This window comes from Nuphar pumila, chromosome 2 (genome assembly GCF_984573655.1).
Source record: "Nuphar pumila chromosome 2, dmNupPumi1.hap1.1, whole genome shotgun sequence".
NCBI classification, from domain to species: Eukaryota; Viridiplantae; Streptophyta; class Magnoliopsida; order Nymphaeales; family Nymphaeaceae; genus Nuphar; species Nuphar pumila.
The window spans coordinates 82,589,117-82,611,486 of NC_143250.1; positions in this window are offsets into that span (position 1 = coordinate 82,589,117).

A 22,370-nucleotide genomic window follows, 5' to 3' on the forward strand; every position below is an offset into this window, starting at 1 on the left:
ACGTTTAGATCAAATTGGCCATGGCACGAGCAAGGTCGGTGCTTCACTGCACCTTCTCCACTGAGCCCAAGGGGGGCGTGAATTCAGAGAAATAAAATCGAGTTCTGAAAGAGATCTAGGTTGAAGTTCAAAATCTAAAAATGGAGCTCCCCTAGGCTGGGCGTGGGGCCTTGTATTTATAGAAAATTTTGGAAAATTTTGAAATTCAAAGAGGCTTAATCTGAGCCCTCCATGTGGCACCATCTCAAGGTATGCCATTTTGATTTTTGAGAAAATAAAAAATGAGAATTTTGTGGGTGAGACACCTCAGCAGGGGATTTTTTTGGAAATTTTGAAAATGTAGCTTGATTTTCTCTGCAGGAGTCTCCCAAATGGCGCCACCTCAGAGGGTGCTACCTTGGAGTTTGAAATTCAAAGCCTTGATTTTCTGGAAGAAGGAGAGATTGCCATGTGGCGACACCTCAGAGTGGCTCCACATTGACATGTGTCAGAAGCTGGAGGAGGCTCTCCAGATGGCACCACCTCAGGAGGCATTTGAATTTTAAATTGGGTTGGCTCTGGAAGGATGGAGGGTGGCCATGTGGCATCATCTCAGGGAGATCCTACAGTGACATGTGGCAAGAGGGAGGAAAAGGAGGGAAAGGGACACGTGGCACCATCTCAAAAATGAATTTAGGGAGGAGACTTCAGGATTTGCGCCACCTCAGCCTGGAGTTTGAATATTTGAATTGTTGCTTTTTCTAAAGGAGGCAGAGAGTGACATGTGTCACTTGCTTTTTCTGAGGAAAGCAGAGAGAGACACGTGTCCCTTGCTTTTTCTGAGAAGAGCAGAGGGTGACATGTGTCACTTGCTTTTTTTGAGAAAAGCAGGGAGTGACATGTGTCACTTGCTTTTTCTGAGAAGAGCAGAGAGTGACACGTGTCTGTTGCAGAAGAGAATACCTCAGATGGCACCACCTCAGAAGGAGACAACTCTACTTTTTCTGAAGGAAGCTAAGAGTGACATGTGTCACCTACTTTTCTGAGAAAAGTAGGGAGAGACATGTGTCATTTTGCTTTTTCTGAAGAAGGGAGAGAGTGACACGTGTCCTCTGCAGGAGACACACTTCAACTGGCGCCACCTCAGGGGAGACAAGTTTTACTTTTTCTGAACAGGACAGCTCATGACACTTGGCATCTCAGAGTGGCATGGGAGTGACACATGGCACGGGGTGAAGATGGTGGACACTAACACGTGGCATGGAATGAAGAGGATGTCTAATGACATGTGGTGGCTTCTTAAGGTAGCCCCACACTGACACGTGTCAAAGGATGGCAGAAGAGAGAAGGTGACATGTGGCGCCACCTCTAGGTGAACCCTATGCTGACACATGGCAGGTAAATAGGAGGAGAGAGAAAAGACAAGTGGCGCCAATTCAGAAGACAAGGCTCCTATATTTTTGGGTTTTTCAAAGTTCAGGTTTTTCAAAAGAAAAGCCTATGTGACACCACCTCAGTGTGGGTCCCACGTTGCTTCTTTATTGAAATAAGGACAAGACAACAAAACCTCTTTTTGGAATTTTCACAAAATCTGGACTAATTGGCAAAACAGAAATTTTGAAAAGATTTGGCCCCTGTAGGGCGATTTTGTAAAAGGAAGATATTTGAAATTTGTTGACAAAAGGGCAAAATCTGAGATGAAATTTTTTGAAAATTATCCAAATTGTTTTCCTGATAAAATATTTTGAAATTCAGAGTCCTGGGGGTAAAATGGGAAGAATTAGTAATTTTGAAGACCCAGGGTTTTGAAATTGATTTTAAAAAGAGTTGAAATTCAAATCTGGAATGAAAATTTTGAAATCGAGAGTTCTGGACCTCGAAATGACATGTTGTGCAGTGCAGTGATATGAAATGCTCATGCAATGCTATGTAATGACATGTCTTATGAAATATAATCTTGAACCAGGCTTTGGAGATTGTCGTCTCCTGTCGGGAATAGGATTTTGAACATCTGAGCTAAATTTAGAGAAATTTTGAGAGTTGCAAATGAAATTTGGACTTTTGCAAGTTCTGAGCTCAGAAAATGACCATTTTGCCCTTCGGCGATTTCAAAGGCTGAATGATGGTGCTTGGTGGAAATGTTGGAGAGGTGAATGAAAATTTGGGGTGTTTACAAGAATGAAATACGCTTTTAAAATCCAATTTCAAATTCTTTAAATTCATTCATCATTTAGGATAGAATTGCATCATATTTTCAAAATTTCTTTTCAAAACTCCAAGTGATTTTGAGTATCTTCTTCATTTCTCAAATCAATTCTATTTTATAGATTCAAATTCAATTCTATCTCATTTTCAAGTTTCAAAATTCGATTTCAAAGTCCAATTTGACTTTGAAATTCAAATTTATTTCAAAACCTCCAAAATTCCAATTCAAAATCAAAATTCAATTTCAAAGTTCAAATTAACTTTGAAATTTCTGATTCATTCTCAAAAACAAAATCAAGTTCATCTTCTTATCTTCAAATTCAAGAAGCAAAAATTGAGATTGATTTTGAATCTCAAAAACTTGACTCTTCTTAAGATTTTAAATTCAATCTTGGTTTCCAAAACCCAGATCCATCTTCAGTAGTCCCATTTGGATTTTCAGAATCCAAATCCAAAGTTAAATCATAATCCCAACTTGGATCCAGATTTCCAAGTACGAATCTCCACTTTTTGGATCTCAGATCTCAGATCCAAAAAACCCATCTTAGGATCCAGAATCCGATTTCACCTTGGATCTCAGACTTCAGATCCAAAATCCATTCTAGGATCCAAAATCCAATCTCATCTTGGATCTCAGACTTCAAATCCACATCCATCTTAGGATCCAGAATTCAACTCTATTTTGGATCTCAGATTTCAGATCCTAAATCCATTTTAAGATCCAATTCCATTCCCAATTCTAGATTTCAAATCCAATTCCATTTTTCAGATCTCATATGGACTTCTTAAATCCATTTCTATACCATTTAGTTTTCTCAAATCCATCTTGATTTCAAATTCTAAATTTTGAATTCAATATCACTTCAAAATTTCATCTTCTTCTCCTAATTCCATGTTTAAATTCAAAGTTCATTTCTGACTTTGAAGCTTCATTTTCCTTTTCACTCATCTTCAAAATCATCCTTTTTAAATTCAAAGATTTTCCCAAACTCTGATTATTTCAAAGACTTAAAACTTCTCTGATCTATCCCAAGTTCTAAGTTAGATTTTATCATTCAGGAACTATTTCTTCACTCCATTATCAAGTTTATCTCAGAATACTTGGAAATTTTTTAAAATGTCTTTCAAAAGAGCATACACCCTTGCATTGCACAAGCATGATTCTTTGTGCATTTAGACTTAGGATAAACTCTTAGATACTATTTTTAGCAAAGCAAAATGCATAAATTCGATCCTTGGTTCGATTACCTCTGGTAAAGGTGTCAGGAACGGTCGAACCTCGTACCGACGAGCGAATCCCGTCTCTCCATTTTCCCGCAAAATATTTCAAAACAGAGGCGAGTTAAATTTTTAAATATTTTTAAATCAAGGTCAAGTGAGACCCCGCAAAAGAGTTCCTCTTCCCTTCCCTTCTTTTCTTTTTCTCTTCTCTCTTCTTTTTTTGTCTTTTATTTTTCTCCCTTCAAAAAGGAGGAAAATAGAGGCTAGAAAGGAAAAAGAGAAGGAAGAGAGAGAAACCATAAGAGAGGAAAAATTTTGCGATGATCACAGCCACACTCCAGCACAGGACACAATCTGTGGCATGCACGCACCTCTTATGAATGTGCACTGCATCCTGTCAGTGCACATGTCACACACTCCTTCCACAGTCCAGTGCCAAGCTCAGGCACATAACGCAATCAGTGACATGCACGCACCTTTTCAGCACCTCCGTTGCACCAACCCGTGCACATGCCACACCCCTTTGCACAGCCTAGTGCCAAGCTCAGGCACAGGGCACTATCAGTGGCATGCATACGTCTCTTCAACCCCATGCACCGCACCAAGTCTCATTCCTATGGCACGTTGCAAGGCTCTCTAAGATTTTGTGTGCAACATTCTCCCCCACTCAAGCCATCGTCGTCCTCGGTGATCTCTTTGCTTAACATCTAAGGAGTTTTGCTCAATACTGCAATTCATCTGGATGATGTGCACCTTCCCATTCAGTTCCTTTTCTTTTTTATAATCACAGGACCCCAGCGTAGTCCTCGTTTTCAAGCGGGTCTCCCATGCTCGCACGACATCTTGCCATTTCAGCTCGCTTCACACGTGTGCCCTCATTGCACACCACCAATTTCACACTTGGGTGCCCCCCTTCGCCCCAACTTCACCACTCAACCATGCGGCTTATACAGAGACCGCCAAAACAAGATGAAGCCCATTCTGGAGGTTCCACTCACTTGGCTCCCCCGTAAACCCTCATTGCCCACTCGTTGGCTCGGTCACTTCAGGTTGCACCACTTCGGCCATACTCGGTCTGCACACCACCTATCATCCTGACTGTGGTTCGTGGAGAGTATGCCGGCACACACGAGTGACAACCGAGGCACTCCCTCTCGCGTTGCCCTCAACCAACTCACTTGACTCCCCTGTAAGCCCTCATTGCCCACTCGTTGGCTCGGTCACTTCAGGTTGCATCATTTTGGCCATACTTGGCTTGTGGAAATTGGTGTCGACAGTTAAAATTTATCAACCTTCACCATGGACAGTTGGTTATCAAGTTATCCAATGTTGAAGACATGTCACACGTCTTATATGGGGGTCCCTTGGAAAGTTAATGGTCATACTTTGGTTGCCCATAAATGGGAACCCGACATAGAAATGAAGTTGCAACCTTCCAACAGAGTCCCGCTATGGATTCGTTTACCTGGACTCTCGATGGAGTGTTGGACCCGTGATGTTTTCGAATGAGTAGCCAGGATGCTGCAGGGCCAACTTCTTCATATCGATAGGCATACTCAGGCCATGGATAAAGGCGCATTCGCTCGGACGTGCAACCAAATGAAGTCTCAAAAATCGTAAGCCAACACTGCGCCTCTGCTCCCACATCCTTAGTCTCCTCCTGGTTTTGTGCTTTCAGCAGATCCTCAAGCAGATAAAGAAAACCATCCACTGAGAACGAATGTTGTTGTGCTCAAGCCCACTGCCTCGGCCCAAGGTTTATATCATCGTCGATACAAATCAGGTGCATTTGATTCGACAAAGTCTCCAAACCATGATCTCAAGGCTGAAACAGTAAGTCGATCAAAGCGTCTCTAACGACGACGCACTTCCAACACATAAGTTAAGCTATTTTCTATGAACAGAAATGATTGAGACTCCTACCAACATGGGTGATGCCTCTTCCAACACGATTCCTGTTGTGTTGAAGAAGGTCAATATGGTGGTCAATGAACACACTTTATTTGTAAATATGTGGCTATTTTGAGTTTCAGTTAATAAACAGGTAGGGTTCTACCTAACCACAACTTTCTCTGTCTAAAAAAAGAGAGGGGAGAACAATCTTTTTTCATGCACATTTTGCAAACCAGTCTATGGTTTTGTTTTTTTGTTTTTTTCATCTCGATGAGGGTAGAATAACTCTTTTACACATTTTTTGTAAACTAGTCTCTGCTTTATTAGTATTTGCAAATTAATATCAATTTATGTTCCTTTTAACGGTTTCAACAGTTAAGGGTGAGGAACGGCTGCTAACATAGGGACCAATTTGCAAAGGTTAATCAAAAGGTAGGGACTAATTTGCAAAACGTGATAAGGGACTGATTTGCAAATGCTTGATAAGGCATTTGTTCCGAATTGGAGAGATCCAAGACTCAGTTCTTGTCCAAATAAGATATTTCATCCAATATTCAAGCATAGATTAAATACAAGATGCCAAACTAAATCTCACTTAAATCTGAAAATAAATGATCAGCCTGATCATCGATTCTGGTCTTACTTTTAAAACTCCATATCTGGAAATGAAGGCATGTTTGCAACCGCCTCCGATTTTTGGATTGTCTCAGCTTCTTGTGATTGCAAATCACATTAAAAGTACTTTTCCGATAAAACTTAAGAAAGTGCAAGTTGTAATGTGATTTTCACTTGAGAATGTTTTTTCCTTAATCCTGTGAAAGTTGGTCACATGACTGACTTTGATACCAACATATCACAGTTTTTTTGGTTCTCAGCTGTGAATTCTCATCCAAATGTGGCTGAAGTAAAGTTTCCCAATGTGTCGGATTTGGATTTAAGGCCCTCCAATTATTGTCCCATTTATACCCCTATTGATAACCATGTCCCTCTACCTTGCAACATGATTGGCTGAAGGATCTAGGATTAGGGTGTGCGTCAAGAAGTCTTGAGGAGAAGAGGAGAAGGGGAGAAGTGATTAACGGCCTGTATCATGGGGGATCCTCTATAGAAATATCGAGACCTCTTCATTGTGTATTGCAGAGGCAGGGGCAGGAGAATTTAACCTCTCTTAGGTAGCCATTATCCAGCCCTAAATGACCCATTGGATTCCCAAACAGGCTGGGAATCCAATGTATAATGGGCCCACCATTATCCCTGGTGGTGCATATCTCAATGGCCCACTTAAGTGGATCATTGGATTCTATGTGAGACCTATTTGGCCACACAGGATCCGTACCAGAATCCAACATCTCCCACTTGGCCTTATGAGGCGAACACCATATTATATCATAACTAGTGCATTATATATTACACTCATGACATTATGAGGTTTTACATATGCTAGTTGAATTTGAATTTCTCTTTCATGATATATCTCTATCATGAAGCTATTCATAAACTAGGTTATTTTTTCATCATGTCATACAATTTTATCATAACTTTTAATCAATTTATTTCAAGTATTCACGGTTTATTGCATACTAAATCATGTAGTCTATAGATAAAAAAATAAATACATCATAATGTGGGTTTCACATAGTCATGAGGTTCTGTGGCTCTTCCATAACTATACCATAGGCATGCACACTAGTGGAGTAATATGAAATTTATTAATTCATAACTATATGATTTGCCAAACATAACAAATACTCTCACTTTTCAAATTTTCACCATAGCTTATACTCTCACTTTCCATGTGCATCATCACATGTTGATCACTAGCTGATCATTTTAGATCGGTATATCTGGATCCAAATAATCATAAATGTAGCTGACCAACAACATTTATCATTTCATGCAAAGACTTTAAAACATGAAAAATATCCTTTATGTATTCATATCAGCATACTATAGGGAGCATTATGATTTATTATCATTATTACAGATAAATATCTTTACATGCATGTGTAAAATTATAATTCAGCTCTCACATTTCAATGCATTACATTTAAGCAATATTTGCATTAAGCCATGACATCATGTAGTTTTACATACACTAGCTGGACTTTTCCTTCATTATATATCACCATCATGAGGATACTCGCATACTAGGTTGATTTTTCATCATGAAGTAAGCATAAATCTCTACATTCAAATCCAATTTGAATATACATCAGATCCATATCTAATGAGAGTTATCTCATTATCATTTGGATATGCTAGATATGATAAGCTGATTACAAGGCTTTAATCAAACCACAAGTTTGAATATTTAAGCTTAAATCTATTACCGGATCCATATATATATATTCAATTTATTGAATTTATAGGAGTCCATATCCAAATCCAACTTGAGATGTTATACATTAAGTCCAACACGATCCATATTAAAATGGATCTCCATACATGCTTAAATAAAAACCATGGACCACTCAGGATTTGACCATAATCTAAATCCATATCCAAAACCATATATTTCAAATATAAATGGATTCATATTACACATCCAACATTTTACTTATCTGGATCGAACCATGTCAAACCCATATCCATAAAAAATATATATATCATTATTAGATCCAAATATCTGGCATGATACTATTCAGATTCAATATAAAATTTGGATCAAATCTAGATTCATATCTCATATCCACACACAACACTTATCCAAATCAATCACAATCTTGGATCAAATCTAGATTCATATACCATATCTAGGCATATCAGTCAACCAGATCCAATCTAAATCAAGCTAGATTCATATCCTATATCTGGGCATCTAAACCCAACACTAGATCCTCTCAAGTTCAACAAGATCTAATAACATTGTCTGGATCCAAAATTAATTCAACTAGATTTATACTCAATTAATTTGATCTATCAAAATTTATACATGTTCAACCAGATCTAATCTGCTTTACTGGATCAAACTAGGTTTATGCCACCTTACCAGACCTAAGTATCTGATTAGATCCACTCTTAAACCAAGCATAAGATCAAATAGATTAGAGTCCAATCTAGACCTAAACATTATATTTAATAGAACCTATAATTAAACTTGATCTATATAAAAAAATTGGATCAACCATACTGGATTCAGATATTAACATGAACAGAATATTAATGCATATAATAAAACATATGCAGGCACAATATTTTTGGATCCAAAAAATATCAGAGTAGAGATATAAACCAAATCATAATTGAGTCCAGAAAGTTTTATCGGATCCAACCAAGGTCTGTAAGAAGCTACCTGAACAACTTGACCCAAGCAAGATCCAAACCTGTCTGAGATATTCCACTAACCAGAACCACTTTTCTGCAAAAACAGAAAAGTCAAAAACATTTCTGGATAACAACAAAAAATAAGGATATTAAAATAAAACTTTGAAATTTTCTGAGTTAAAATAGAAAGCTTAGGTGGTTTCCAGTAATTTTACAAAAATTGAGGCTATTCTAGAAAAAATGGACACAACAACCTTGTCTTAGATAATATCCAGAGAAAAGCCTGTTTCTGGAATGACCTAGAAAGCAAAGCCCCTATTTTGAAAGACAGAGGGATAAAACCAAAATAAATTAAAAATAAGGGGTAGTTCCATAAAATTACTCAAAAAGATAGCCATCGAGGGGAGGTCACTTTTCCTTTTCAAAACCCTTTTTTTTTGTAAAGGGGGAGCCCCTTTAGGATTTCTCCTTTTTTTCGGAAAAGGAAAATAGAGGAATTGAAGAGGGGGTGAGATGGCTATTGCCCTCGCCCCCACCTTCGTCGTGACATACGGTAACTGTTGGCATGGGTCTCAGTGCAACTGTCGGCAAGATCTCTATCCGCTGCCCCTGACATCGACAATAGGGAGGCATCAGGCTTCATGACTGCCTCGCTCCAAACCTCGCACAACGTTCATACCTTGTCTTCGACCGACGATCATCAAGAAGGGGCATATACAAGAGGTGTCAGGTTCCATTGCAAATGAAAAACACAAAAAATGGCCTACCGATCAAGGTTCTCGGATTCCTCCAAATAGATGGCCTGATGGTCTGGAAGCTAATGGTGTGTGCCTGCCATACGGTCATAGGACAACGAAGCAAAAAAACAAATCATTGACAAGCCTTATTTTGCCATCTAATGAGAAGCATCACCGAAGATCAGTGGATTGTGGCAACCACCTGAGGTTCGAGATCCATTGGAGCGCCACTTCGGCATCATCGTAGGCCATTGGGAAGCAGTGCTCTGGCGCGAGTCGGTGCTTCACCGAGATGACAAAGGTTCATAGGTGCTAAGTGAATCGATGATAGACGGCATCATAGAACCTCCCTCTGGCATCCCTACCGAATCTCCTAGAAAAAGGCAGTGATGAGGGTGACGCCATCACTGTTGTTCCCCTTTTTTATTTTTTTTAGGTTCTTCTCTAGTTTTCCCCTTTCTACAAATGTCATGAAGCATCCAATGGAGGTGTGCTGATCCTGAAGATCGCAGCATCTTCTAGCTTCCAGCACGAGCTGAGGGATGGATCTGATGCCAGAATTGGCCGAAAAGTGGTGGATGGATGATCGATGGATGTCAGTGTTCTGGCAACGCCCTCGCCGCATGAGCTCATGGTGATGTCAGCCTATGAAGTGCCTGAGTTGAAGATGATGGCTCCTAATATCAAGATGATGACGATGATGACATCGACGAAGGTGATAACTATCGGAGATGACGATGAGGATTTTACTGTGAGGTCCGACTGGTCTCTGACGACAAGGAGGCCGGCGAAGGATGTTGTCCTCCCATTTGAGGAGGACTCTTGTGTCTCGGATGAGAGGCCGTCAGCATCTGTATGGTTCAGCCACCAGAGAAGCGTGAAGGCGACACAACAAATACGAACACAAAGAAACATGCTCACTCGAGCTCCCAGACACGAGCAGGAGTTCTAGAGTCTTCGAGCGACAAAACTCAGACTGGTTTCTCAAATGCTGGCAATTGACAACATGACAGTCAAGGTGCCCTCATCACATCACGCCTTTTTACATATCCTCTATTTTACGAAATTGGAGAGAGACAGGGGGTTGAATCTCAACTGGATCTTCCCCCTGGTTTTATCTCCTCATGCCTCTCCTCTGCAACTATTGAGTAGCATAGTTGGAACAGGACACAACTGTTAGACAGGTAGACAAGGTTTGAATCTTGCAGAAGTTATTTTCCTTGCGTAAGCCAAAGTCGATGGCTCTATGGAAGATTGAAGGAATTTTCATGGCAAATTCCATCTGCCTCTCCACTTTTCTCTTCACCATCATCTCCCTTCGTTCCTCTGCCTTCTTCCGGGAGTGAGAGTAGCAAGGTGGTTACAGATTGCTGGAATCCGTTCTGGTGATCGAGTCTCCTAGGGCAGCTCAACGTGGCAGTTGCAACAGTCTTCCTCTTTCTGTCACTACCTTTTTTTTTGGCATGCTCTTTGGCAGATCGATCATCGGTGGGGGGGTCTGACAGAGGAGCAATCCTCCACCTCTCTCCTCTCTGTGAAGCGGCCTCACATCGAAGGCTCCAATCGCATGGTCGCACTCCTAGGGTTTTGCCTAGATTGCATGACTTAGGGGCTTCGACTCGAAGGAGGCTGAGAAGGAGAGTGCCTAGTCATGCCTTTTGACCACAAAGTTGCACCCTCAGAGTGAACAAAGGGTCATCATGCCCTCTGCTACAACCCCTTTTCATGCCCTTAACGATCTCCTTTCTGACCGAGGTTTTGCCGAAATCAATTGGTGCACTTGCTGTTACTCACGTGGGCACCACTATCACAGTCAGGGTAGAAGCAGCTCCTCTTGTGCACACCAGTAACCTAGCTCTGATACCACTGAAGGATCTAGAATTAGGGTGTGTGTCAAGAAGTCTTGAGAAGAATAGTGAGATGTGATTAACGACCGCATCAAGAGGGATCCTCTATAGAAATATTGAGACCTCTTCAGTATGTACTACAGAGGTAGAGGCTCAAGAATTTATCATACCCTGGGTAACTGTTATTCATCCCTAACTGACCCATTGGATTCTCAAACATGCTAGGAATCCAATGTGTAATGAGCCCACCATTATTCCTTGTGGTGCATATCTCAATGGCCCACTTAAGTGGGTCATTAGATTCCATGTGAGACCTATTTGTCCACACTGGATGCATACTAGGATCCAACATATTGATAACCAGATCCCTCTACCTTGCAACATGATTATGTTAAAAAAATTCAAAATACATGGGACCAATTCATATGACAATATGAAACACACTTTGAGGCAACTTTGCTCATTCGCTATTTGTTCTTTCACCATTTGACAGTACCATAGTACTAGAGACTGGTACGGGTATGCAAGGTCCTCAAAAGTTTCATGCATATTTTTATTAAATGTGTTTCTAAAAATTTTGATACGAGTTTCTAATAGACATTTATACGATATTTTGGTATGTGGTTTTCCTTAATGATGGTAAGAGTTTTTAGAAATTAGGTATCATCGTTTATGTTATGAGAATATTACCATAAAAATTATTATGACAAAAGAAATAATAGGAAAAACAAAAGCACTAAAAATCAAAATATCACATAATTTTACTATGTATAACTATATAGCAATGGGCCAAAGTCTCAAGCAACATGTAAAAGCAAAATATTAAAAGCAATATATTTTAAGACAATAACTAAATAAAAAAGCATATAACAATCTCAAGCTACTGATGTAAGGTTGCCTCTTGCAAGAATTTATGAAAAGTATATGCAAGTATGAGAATGATCTCTTGCATTTCTTCTTAAATCTCAATCATGAAATTGATATAAAAAGTAGATTAAAGAAAAAGAAATAACCTCCCCTAGCAGCCTCAATGAAAGTGAGAGAAGCATGTTGATGGTTTTAATGGAAATTAGCGAGATTGACACATATAAAAAAGATCTAAGAGAGGGTTGCATAGGTCTTATTATCCCATATCTTACCTTTTTTTAGATGTATACCAAGTTTGGCTGGTTTCACTTATATAAAAAACTGGTTTCTTATATTCTTAGGGACGAGCTTCACATGCATTTATAGATAAAACCAACTTTTCTTATATTCTTAAGGATGAGTTTCATAAGCATTTCGAAATTCTTGCTGTTTCTAAAACTGGTTTCAATGTTTTTGAAACCAATTTCGCACCAGTACCAGGTACTGGTATGCATGAAATGGGATAAGTAGGGCAAAATATGGTTTCTAGCAACTATGGGCAGTACTGAAACAAATCTATACCCTAGTTTTACAAATGTTGGTAGGATAAGATAGGAAAATCATGCTATATATATAATTTTGGAAGGATGTCCACAAAATATCATCATATATTTTCATATTTTATATACAGAATATGCCATTGTAAATTTTAAAAAGGGCTTTTCCTAAATTCATCCATGTCTTCCAAATTCAACCCTGCCTTCTAACAATTCTCAAAATGGTCCGTCTTTTGGTTAACCATTCGACATCAGTCTCTAAGTTAACTACCATCAGAGAAGATGATGGAAAACTATTTAGACCTTGAAAAATGACATTTTTGCCATTACAAAGGACGTTTTTTGGAAAAAACTACCAGCCTAATTTGAAAAATGATTTGTTTATTAGAATAACCAAATCATTTCTGCCTTCAATAAATTGGCGCTGAGACAGGAATACTTCAACTTACACGGGAAATGGAGGGAACACATCGCCGAAAACCTTATGGCTTTCGGCAGAGATCACCCAACACTGTGAGAAATCCCCCAAGAAGGCTGTTTGTGTCATGACGGGAGAGGGAATGGAGAAATTGGTTAAATTTAATGTCAGAGATTCATCCTAAAGACATGATTATCCTAATGTCAAAAGAAAAATCGTGGGCCATCAGACAAAGGCCCTCAACACTTGATGGAGATGCAGCCCCATGGCGGATAGAGTTAGAGCCCGCACAAAGACTATGCTGGACATAACTTGATCGATACTCAAAGGTCCATTAACCGAAACACTGGCCAACAGGTTGTTTTCAGCAACCCTATTAGCGTACGGTTTAATAGGTACCAGCCAGATGTTCAGTAACGTGGATACCTCTACCATGGCCCGACCTATATATGATGCTTCACTCATAGCACACGCCGATGAGGACAAACTGGCCAGCCCATGGTTCATCAACTCACACTCTCTAGGAGTCTCTCACAAAGAAAACATGCACCAAAGAAGAAAATTTCAAAAAAATTGAAATTTTTATTAAAAACTCATTCTACTTTAGAATGTTACATGAGTTGGTTTAAATAGACATAAAGATGTGAACCTCGTAAAAAAAACTATTTAAAAACTCTACCTACTTCTTACTTTGACTCTTCCCTATGACCACCAACTGCTTGCTTTAAAACCCACATCAAGAAGCTAGGTCTAATTCCTTTTCCACTATATACTCAATTAAATACATTCCACCTACTCCATCTAACATATTAAATAAAAAAACGAAGATGCTGCCTAACCTAACATTCAAGATTTTCATTTGGGACCCTAAGTACCACCTAACTCTAATTAAAACAAAAATCTAAATAATCTTGACCTAAGCAAATACAAAACATCACCTAATTTTAAAAAAATATTTTTTTAGAAATTACATTAATATATTAAAAATATACAAAAAAATATTGTCGTTGCTCTGGAGTCGATCCAAGGTCTTTGAAGTGGAAACTAGCTTACACGATTTTGCAAAAATATTTGATGCAACAAAACCTCACTACATGTAACGCCCCCAAAATCCAACCTTAACTATTTTTTCATATTTAAAAATTGAGAAATTTATTTATTTATTTATTTATATACAAATGCAGAAACATTTCTATAAAAATTGGTTGCAACTTTGGGTGGGGTTATAGAGGAGATAAATTGAAACTTTATTTGAATATAGAGCTTAATCTGAATGGATAATAAATCAAACCATGTACTGATTCTAAGACTAAAAATTAAGGAGTTTTCATTCCATTCCAAAAATAGCAAATGATTTACATAGTCATTACATGATCAAAATTCAATAAAACTAAAATATCAAAACTCTCAAAATCGAAGAATGTAATAGTGGGACCCTCGAAGATACATCTTGATCCATCCTTTGCCTCAATCCTCCTCAAGGATGATATCTGAAAATGTTGTTGGGCATTAACACAACTTTCCAAAGTATGATACACCAATAACAAACTTGAAGACAACATACCAAGTATTCAAAGGTTAAGACATGATACATCTGTGTATCTTTCTATGATTATATCATCGATATAAGTAAATACTCATCTCCTATATCATAAAATAGTATATCGTTCAACATACTCCCCATAAGAGCATTATATCTCAAACATAAGTCATATCCAAAATCGTATGCATTTTGCATATCATAAGTCATTTTCAAGCATATCTCATATGAAATAAAAAATATACAAGTTACTATATTTTATATTATACGCTTTGAAGATGTACAAGTCTAAATCAACATTTAATATGCATTCACTCATTTATATAATCAGGAAGACTGGCCAATCACCCCAAGTCACGTATTTTTCATTCACATGTATGATCATATGCAATTGCATTCATTGTAATATAAATTTTTTTTATTATGTTCAATAGATTCATTATTTTGAAAAGGGTAAGTCACCCCTCCCCCTTCTCTCCTTACGATGACACGTGGCAAGGGAGGGGTGAGTCACAACCCTCCCCTCTCTCTTTCTGTGACACCTAGGGGAGGTGGGGCCCACCTGAGGGCTATAAATACCCCTACTCACCCCCCCTTCTCTCTTATCTCATTTTGACTCCTCCTCTCTCTCTCTAGCTCTCTCTAACTCTCTTTCTCTCTCTTTTTCCTTCCTATCTCATTCTAAATGTAACAGCCTGACAAATTTCAGCTCAAAAATACCAGGAATTATTTTTTTTAAGTTAACATATTGATTTTTTTTCTTTTCTAACATATAGTAATGCAACGGTCTCACCAACAGACACGTTCCAACTGTACCAAGTACTAGACAACCCGCTTGAGTGTGTCTTAGCCTCTTAGTACAAGATCCAGTATAAAACCAATGTTAGCAAATCTAGTTAAACCATTACATAGAAAAATTTATTTAATTAAGTCTTTCATCATTGGCACTGCTTTAACCGAAATATGCTCTAAAGAGTCAGCATGCGTATGCATTGACATTTAATAGCTCCCTAGAACAAGGTTCGAGAATAAAGTGTCCAGATGACAAAATCCTTAAGTTATTATTCATGTGAGCAAACATAACAAAAAATATTGATTTTGGAAATCAATTTAATAAACTGGATTTTTGGTTAAATCTCTTTGACGCGTTATATTAAAAAAAACATTACCAATTTATACAAATAAGAGAAATTAATTGAACAGGAAACAACCTCATTTAAGTATCAACCCCATTAAAGCAATTATTCAAATGTAAACAATTAAATAATCAATGATTGTAGAATTTAAAAGTAACAAATTAGCCATTTGGATCATCAAAATCATCAGTCCTCACAACCCCCTCCAGCCCCCTGTACTCGCTCCATAGATCACATATTACCTTAAAATATTTTATTTTAAAAGCATGAGACTTTGAAAGTCCTAATAAAATTTACAGAACTAATGCAAGATACAATACATAAAGCTTGTAATAATATGCACCAATCACTAAAGAACTGCATTAAGCATCTAATAGACAGATAAACGATTTTATAGGAAGTTCATGCATTCAAGATTCTAAGTATAAACAAGCATGATACATTAATTTCAAGCATACACAACTAGATTTTAAATAGAATCAAAACATCCAATAATATACATGAATCCACATAATCATATGACCATAAATAAAAGTATAATAAAGTAAAATGAGAAAGTATTTTATATTCCACTTGATTACCAAGGCCTACCTGGGTATAGGTAGGACCAACACAAAACAGATTAGACTACTCGGGTGTCTATTATGCTATGTATTTAAATTTTTCTAAGTAGCTACTGAGTCGCATCCCCCAAGAGCAGAGTCAGAGGCCGTGAGAGGTAGCGGCATGCTCAAAGAGAAATCTACCTGGGGGCGTAGTATCGCACCACAATGATGATCATGATCACTAACTTATGTAGAAGTATTTATGGACATGAAACAACAACATCATGCATTACCCACTCATTGGTGTTATTTACAACCATTTGTGTTATCTTCAATAAGAAACATCATATAAGGTTGATTTACCTTGTATTTTATATTTCAAGTATTAATTGTACCCTTCCTATTTTGTAGGAAGTCATTTTATTCTTTGTGGTTGATGTACAAATAAAGCATAGTAGCTAAGGTATCGTATGCAACAATTTTTTATTAAATGAAAGAAGAGAAGTTGTTCTTCACATGGTATCAGAGCCAAGTTGGATAATTTTAGTTTTGAGAACTCTTTCCAACTTGGCAGATGAAGGTGCTAGGTCGATTCAGAGTAGCAGATTTGGCAGCCATGGATCATACTCAACTATCGATGAGTCGAATGATAATCCATTTTTTTTACATCATTCTTATAACCCAGGAGAAAATTGGTTACCAGCCCTCTCACAGGTGATAATTATGCATCACGGAGTCGTGCTATGACTATAGCTCTATCAACAAAAAATAAAATGGGCTTTGTTGATGGTTCAATTGTAAAACCAGACACATCTTCACCCACTTTTGTTATCTGGATCAAATATAACAATATGGTCATTTCATGGGTCTTGAACTCATTATCAAAAAACTTGACAAAAAGCATAATTTATAGAGAAATGACAGTGGACGTATAGAAGAAACTTCATGAACATTTTTCTTAAACTAATGGACCATGAATTGTTTGGATTCGTCGCTCTATTGTAATCCTATATCAAAAAAATCTCTCTATTTCAGCCTATTATACAAAGATGAAAATTTTATGGGATGAGTTGTCAACACAACTTGCTATCCCTGCATGTGTTTGTGGGGCTTTCAAGTCTCTCTCGAATTTATTCCAACAAGAAAGGTTCATAGATTTTTTGATGGGCCTTAATAAATCCTATGCTTTCGTGATGAGTCAAATTTTAATCATGGACCAATTGTCAAATATTAATAAAGCCTACAACTTATTTTGCAAGAAGAAAGGCAGAAAAAACTTTGAGTTATGCTAATTGTTGAAAATAATGTGGTTGTTGTTGTGGATCATAGTGGGCGATTGAATCAATTCCCACCAAGCAATTCTCGTTTCAAAGGCAAAGGACAAAAAAAGTAACCAAAATATGATCATTATGAAAAGTTAGGTCACACTAAAGATCATTGTTATTATATTCACAGGTTTCCAATAAAGAATGCCAACTTTCATAATCAGCATGTTGGGACCCAAAATGTAGCAAATCATTAATCTCCAAATTTTGCAGCGCAGGTCGAATCCGAGCCAGCACCTTCAACCAACAGTCTTGCCCCTCAACTCACTATGAACCAATACAACAAATTCTTATCTTTTATATCAATAGGTAAAGAACCAATGGTGAACATGACAGGCAATCACTTTGCCAACTTAATTCATTTTTTTCTAGCGTATGGATCCTCAACTTTGGAGCAAGCAATCATATGTGTTGCTCATTACCTATGATATCTTCAATCCAACCCCATTGTTCAAAACCTCTTAGACTTTCAAATGGTACACTTTCTTATGTGACTCTTGTCGAAAAAATTATCATTTCTCTAGATATTATGTTGGACTATGTTCTTTATGTGTTGTCATTTAAATTCAATTTAATATCTGTTAGTAAACTCACTGAATCTTTGAATTATGACATTCATTTCTTTCCTACCATTGTAAAATCTAGGACCATCAATCGAAGTGGATGATTGGTGTGGGTAAGGTGCATGTAGGACTATACTATCTAGAGATGGAGCCAAGCCACATTGTTGCCATTTCCACAGACCAAATATCTCATTTTGACCTATGGCATTGGCGATTAGGACATCCATCTTCTTAGCGCCTAAGGCATTTATCTCAAAACAATGAGTTAAATTGTTTGAAGATAAAAAACAAGATAGCCTTTTTGACCAAAAGGATAACCCAAAAAAACAAATTTTGTTGCCCTGGGATGAAATTTAGACTTAGGATTTAAGTTTGTGGCATAACATAGGCAACCAAAAATACGAAGATGAGAAAAGGTGGGTTTTGTTTATATAACTTTTCATAAGGTGTGAGCCCATGCAAACGAGGAGTGGGAGTTCGGTTGATCAGATATACAAATGTTTTAACACATTCGCCCCAAAATTTTAATGACAGATGAGCTTGAAAGCGAAGAGCTCGGGCAACTTTAAGAAGATGCTGATGCTTTCGCTCAACTACGCCATTTTGTTGAGGAGTGTTTGTACAACTGTGTTGATATAAAATGCCAAGTTGGGGCAGGAAAGTTATCATATCATGTGAAAAAAATTCACCTCCATTATCTGAGCGAACAAATTTAACACGAGCACTAAATTTATTATAAACCATATGAATAAAATCTTGTAAAAGATATTTGGTTTCATGTTTGTGTCGCATCAAATAAACCCAAGTACATCTAGTGTAATCATCTAGAATACTTAAAAAATAATGTGCCCCGCTTAGGAAGGATTGAGGATATGGTCCCCAAATATCACAATGAATGAGTTCAAACGATGAAAGTGCAACAATATCACTAGATGGAAAAGGTAAACGAGTTTGCTTAGAGCTCTGACAGATTTCACACAAACAAGAATGAGACATAACAATAGAGTTATCATACTTAAAAAAAAGACTATTCCTAGAGGAAGCCAGATGACCGAGTCGCCAATGCCAGAGGTTGAACGTAGATGACAATTGTGAGGAGGCTGCACACATAAGGTTTGGTTGATCAAAAAAATATAGACCAGCTCTTTGCTCACCCATTCCAATCATCGTCATCCTGGTTTGATCCTGCATAACACACTGATTAGAGGAGAAGATAACGGAGCAGTTTGAATCATGTGTAAGTTTGTTGACCGATAGAAGATTACATTTAAAGGATGGCACAAAATAAACGTTTTGTAATGTAATCTCAGGCGAGATAGCACATGTGCCTATATGAGTGGCGAGGGCAAAAGAACTATTAGGGAGACAAACTTGATTTGCATAATCAAAGAATGAAGCATTATCTAACATATCAATGGATGACACCATATGATCACTAGCATCGGTGTCAATGATCCATGATTTATTGGAAGGAGATTGAAAAGAAAGACTCATACCGGCCAGGTGGATGGAATTTATGAATGGATTTTCATTGACTAGGGCCAAGAGTTTGTGATACTGCTCTATTTTCAAGGACAAAGCTACAATTGAGGAATCACACTTGATCATGTCACTAGGGTGCTCCTTAGATGCATGAGACATAGCGGATGTGGGTCTTTGCTTTGGTGTCATATAACTGGGAGGAAATTCATGGAGGAAATAACACTTTTCCTTCGTATGTCCTGTTTTGTGACAGTGTGAACAAACCATCTTTCGACGAAAGTTTGGCTTTCCTCATCCTGATCGTCGATCATATTCTGAAGTGACTCCTTCTTGGACCATAAAGGCAGCTCGTCCCAAGGTAGGCGAAAGCATGCGGGCTTCCCTTTGTTTTTCTTCCTACAATACTAAAGAATAGACCTTTGCAAGAGAGGGCAGTGGTTCCATCAATAGTATCTGCCCTCGAATTTCTCCATAAGAGTCATTCAGTCCCATAAGGAACTGAATTATTTTTTCTTGTTGTTGATGCTCAATCATCGTCTTTATGCCTCTACAAGAGCAAGTAGGCAACAAAAGATAAGAGGAGAGCTCCTCCCAACAGCTCTTCTGTTTTGTGAAATAAGATGCAACCGAAGAACTATCTTGCATCAACCTGCAAATTGCGCTTCGAATTTGATAGATTTGAGGTCCACAGCTCTGAGAAAAATGCTCTTCCAAATCATGCCATCTTCTTGAGCAGTCGATGCATATATGACGCTTTCTGCCAATTCTTTGGATAAAGAATTGATGATCCATGAAAGGATCATATGATTGCATCTAACCCATGATCCATAATCTGGAGAGCTTGCTTCGGGTTGTAAGATCGAACCGTCTACAAAGTCGAGCTTGTTTTTTTCACTCAATGCCATTACCATGGATCGGCTCCATGTGACATAGTTATCTCTAACTAATGGCTGGGATACCAGCACAGTGCCTGGGTTGTCTGAGTGATGAAGAAAGTACAAGCTTCCTCCTTCTGGAGCTGCGGGAGACTGGATTTTTTCAATCGCAGCATCTTTGTTGTTGCTCATGATGGTTGATTGCAGGTGCAGTGTTCTTTTCTTTAGCACTTGAGATCATGAGAACCAGTACTCGGCATGCTCGGCATGCCTTCTTTCACCATAGCTCTGATACCATGCTAAACGGACAAAGGAAGGTAGCTGGAAAACTCATTGCTATTCTTTGATAGACTATTTTCTTTAAGTACATGATTTATATCATTTGATAATTTACACCAGTTACAATTTGAATAACAGCAAATGCAAAGATCGGATGTCTTTCCAAATCCGTAGATCACGCATATCTTCAGGATATGCAACTGCACGGGATCACTCTTTATCTTCCAGCCTGTCAACAAATGTATCGTATGTAACAATTTTTTACTAATTGAAAATAGGAGAACTTGTTCTTCTTCATAAGAGACACCTCAAAGTATTGATCACCAGGATGAGAAAATCCCTCGTGTCAACTACACACATCAACAAATATTATGATCGCCAGTTGGTGTCTGCACAACAGGTCGAAGAATGAGTTATGGTGGCACCGAACAGTGGTGTCAAACTGATCCGATGGGGAATCAGTTTAGATGGTTGGGAGATATGGTAACCCTCGGGATGAACACCCCAAATGAGGTTAACTGGCTGGGTCACGTCCAACCCAACAGAAATGGAACGTTGGACTTGTGCGCACAACACACTCGATGGGCCAGACCAACGCAGCCTCACGGATAAGTTGTGAACGGACAAGGCAACTACAAAATTTATGAGAAAATGCAACCAGCGTTTTCTGTGATGGTGACGTGTACAGAAACAGGAAAAAAATAGGGAATGTTAACGAGCAACAGTGAACCAGTTGAGGGATTTCAGATTTCCGATTCAACACACATTTACTAAATGGAGAATGGTTTTCAGAAAGAAAAAAGATGAACACGATTTTAACAGGAAAAAAACTCAAATGCTGCATGTCACGCTTAAGATCCTTTCAGTTAAATGTAATCACACTCAATCTCAGGGATTCCGAACAAAACTTTTGATTTTTCTTTATCTTTTTTGCAAACAGGAATTTTTTTCTCTTAAACACGCGGTTTTAATGATATTCAAACTTAAAATCAACAGCCAAGAAAACGTTTTCTTTACAACAGAAATCGACTAGTTCAGCGTGAGAATACAAACGGTGGGAATGAAGAGGCGCAGCCACAGATCCGACTTCGGTAGTCAGCCACCAACATTCTGCAGGCCTACGTCCAAACCACAAAGATGCACCAGCTGTGAGCACTCCGGCAGTAGCTCTTTGCAAGGTCGACCACCAGCCTGCCCACCAAGCTTTCACGCAAAATGATGGAGGGACTGGATGGGGGTCACGCCCATTCAATTCCACACGTCCTCAAACTCCACCAACGTTTTCAGCTTTCAAATGCACAAGTTCTTCTCCACGAAGACAACCCAGCACTTTTTGAAATTTCAAATCAAAGGTAAAGTCCCCTCTACACTAATTTGGAGTCTCTTTTAAAGACGAAGTATGCCACTTCTTGGCTCTCATTCGCTCTTGGGAGATCACTTTTCAAGAAGTCAACGAAAGACCAAGATTTGAATTTTCTTTTATCTCTTCCTCTCTTAGTTGGCTAATGAGAGGGCAAGATTTGAATTTTCTTTTCTTTCTCCTCTTGATTGGCCAATGGGAGGTCAAGATTCTAATTTACTTGTCTCTTATTCACTCAATACCCACTCATAATTTATCTTATGTGGGTCTCGATACAAGAGGTGAATTCAGATGTGGA